At 39.2% G+C, this 3,346-nt stretch overlaps 1 long non-coding RNA gene across 1 annotated transcript; it reads left to right on the top strand.

Annotated features, from left to right (window-relative positions):
- On the top strand, positions 758-2,131 carry LOC109825908. Its single transcript, XR_002243122.1, has 3 exons — positions 758-1,116; positions 1,369-1,504; positions 1,937-2,131. It is a non-coding gene; the product is annotated as an uncharacterized LOC109825908 (long non-coding RNA).

Below are 3,346 nucleotides of genomic sequence, written 5' to 3'. Positions count from 1 at the left end.
GCTAAGGCCCTTATTCTCAAAAAAAAAAAAATCAGTTGAAAAGAATATTTCATTTATTTAGATCATATGTTGATAAAGACTATATTTGACAAACAGAAGAATAGGCTCCCAACATTCATATATACAACATTGATTAATAATATTTACAATCACGCTTCCCTCAAAGAAAATATTTAACTTCATTATACGATACTTACCACATCGCGAGATCCAGGAGATCTTTACTTTATAAAATAAGGGAATAAGAAAAGAAATCAAACATCATATTTTTTTTATCAGTAGAGTATCTTCGTCACCTGAGCAAAATACAATGAAGATAATAAAATAATACAACTAAGTTGCCAAAAAGATACTTCCAGCTACAAGGACCAGGAAATAAGCAAACATAACGGATAAAGAGATCATCATTTAATTTCAGTGAACCAACCAAAATACTTTGAGGTAGCAAACAACCCTTTGGGTGTAAAACTAGAAGGCTCAGTTTGGTTTGAAGGAAAATAGAAGAAAGGAAAAGAAAGTATAAAAGAAAGTAATTTTTCTTTGTTTGGATTGGAAGAAAACGAGAAAGAAAATGAATCTTAAAATTACCGTAGAAAAACACCCATATACCCGGTTTTTTCTCCTTTCCTCACTTGATCGGAGTGAAAATGAGAGAGAGGGAGAGAAAATCTCCTTCGATGCCTCCTTCGAAATTCCCGACTCCATCCTCTCTTTCTCTCTCGATCTCTCGATCTCAAATCTCTCTCTCGTCGTTCTCTCGGATCTCTCTCCCTCGACCTCTCTCGGATCTCCTTCATCCCCGCCACCGTCGACATCGTCCGCGATCTCACAGGCTCCGATGAAGGCCTCCGCCCTCTCTCCTCCCGCTCCGACCGCCTCCTTCCCCCTCTCTCCCGCCTCCTCCGAGATCCAGCGGAGCTCTCCGCTCCCGCGGCCGAAGCTCTGATCAATCTCTCCCAGGATCATGGGATTGCGGAGGAGCTTGTGTCCATTGGAACCGTGAGTACTGCAATGGATGTGATGTATAAGGTTGGGGATCTTAAAGTTGTGAGGTTGATGGTGATGTTGTTGGCCAATTTGACTCAATTGGATTCTGGAGCTAGGTCTCTTCTTCAGGTACATTTGATCTTGAAGTTTCGTGAATTTATTGATTTATGTTTGTTTGTAGAATATACTTGATCAAGTTTATGAGAAAAATCAATTTCTCACAAGTCCTTCTCAAATTTTCTCTCGTTTTGAGCAGTTTTATGGAGTGAAAAATGTATGTTTTCTAGCTTTGTATCGTCAATTATTTTCCTTCCTTGAGGAAAAATTGAAAATTGGAGGTTTTTGGTTGACTAATTTGTTGATTTCTATGACTTTTTTAAGGGTTTTGGGTGTGTATTGATGAAGCTAGTTCTGTAATATTGAGAAGAAGAGGGTTTTGGGATGAATAGTGCTTTCAGCGAGCAGATACTGGCGGATAAGCTCTCGAAGCTCAATAGCACTCAGCAATGTATTGAAAGTATCCTTTTCTTGATGAATTTTCTACTAGTTTTAATTTTTAGTATGGCTGTTTTCTTTATAAATATCAAATTTGAACTCTTGGTTGTGCTTATTTTCTACCCATTTCAAGAAATTCTATTTCAGTTAGAAATTTTAGAAGGAAATGTGCTTAGTGTGTCTGACTATTTTCCAAATAGTATGAAGATATGCAGTTGAGAGTTGTAAATAACTTAAATTGTTTAAATTGGAGGTGTAAAGGTCATTAAACCTTTTATTTAGCACAAGAGAAACCCGATTTAAAATGATTTTGGTCATTTATATAAGCTGGAAATTTTCCCAAATATCAATTTAGAACTGTGCGAGCCCTTAACTAGTAAAATAGTTGTTTCTAAGCTGGAAATTTTCCCAAATATCAATTTAGAACTGTGCGAGCCCTTAACTAGTAAAATAGTTGTTTCTTGGTGTCCGAAAAATTTGAACAACTGGTGGCATCACTAACTTCTGCGAGGGTCTCTCATGCATGCTCTTAAGTCCTGTAGTTAATCTATGCTTGGGTGGTCATATGTCTTCGTGTCTGGGGTAATGTCATTTGCTGGAGTTGCAATCTCCTTCCTTTTGTGTTCAATTTCCTTTTTTGTAACAATGACTGGAAAAAAAAATTCCTTTTGTTTTTAATCAATAATTGATTAGTTTGTTTTAATCCTAATAGATTAGATAAGTCAGATGAGATATTATCATTGTAAGCATTTCAGTATTGACACGTCTTTGTTTTCGTAAGTTTCCGTTTGAACTTGGTCGTGATTTTTCTATACGTGTTTATCTTGATTTCTGACATCTGATATGCCTTGTTGTGATGGGGTGTGGGGCCCACCCACGTGGGCCTGTCTGCCCACGCCCACGAGAACGCCGCCCTTGCTTGCTTGCGCGCGCACGCGATCTCGAGCCCGCGCGTGAAAGCGCCGCCCCGCCCCCTGCTTGCTTGCGCGCGCACGCGAGCACGAGCGCGGGAGTTATTCCCGCGCGAGCTCTTTTCCCGCCGCAAAACCCCGCCAAAAATCATCCGGATTTTCTCCTACAAATAGGAGAGGTTGTGAGTTGAGTTTGAGTGTGGGAAAAATCTCAAGTTGAGTATTTTTGAGAGAAAAGAAAGAGAGGAAGAGAGAACTTGTATAAGTTTGGTATTTTTCCTCCATAGTGAAACCCCCTCCCGTGGACGTAGGCTAGTTTGCCGAACCACGTAAAAATCTCGTGTTTGTATTTGTCTTATCTGTGAGTTGTCATAGCTTGTAGGTTCCCTCGAGATTTCAGTCCTTGAACTGATGAGAGGAAAAGTGTATATTTCACTCTGATGAAATATATCACTTTCGATTCTTGTTTCCTTTGAGAAATAAGAATTTCATTATCTATTCTCGTTTCCTTTGAGAAACAAGAATTTAGAGGTTGACTTGTGCTTTTGTGACAATGAAAGCCAGGGCTCTCTCTCAGGTGATATCGCTTCCGCGGCGACGGGCGTGACTCCGACCCAACAATTGGTATCAGAGCCCTTATTCACACTGGAGATGGTAAAATTTCTAATCTGAGGTGGTGGTTGAATATTGTGTGGTAAAACACAAGTAATTGTTAAAAATTCCTGAGAGAAGCGAATTGACATAATACAAGCGGAAAATGACTTCTACAAGTAAAACAAGTAAAGTTGGAAAATACGAGATTGAAAAATTTAATGGGAAAATGATTTTTCCTATTGGAGGATACAGATGAAAAATTCACTGATTTCGCAAAAGTTGCACAAGGCTTTGGCTGGAAGAGAGAAGCATAAAAATATGTCTGATGAGGATTGGGAGGAGCTGGATCTGGAAGCACG

The sequence above is a fragment of the Asparagus officinalis genome, chromosome 10 (genome assembly GCF_001876935.1).
Source record: "Asparagus officinalis chromosome 10, Aspof.V1, whole genome shotgun sequence".
In the NCBI taxonomy this organism is placed as follows: domain Eukaryota; kingdom Viridiplantae; phylum Streptophyta; class Magnoliopsida; order Asparagales; family Asparagaceae; genus Asparagus; species Asparagus officinalis.
The sequence above is the reverse complement of the archived record's forward strand: the minus strand, read 5'-3'. Positions and strand labels throughout refer to the sequence as shown.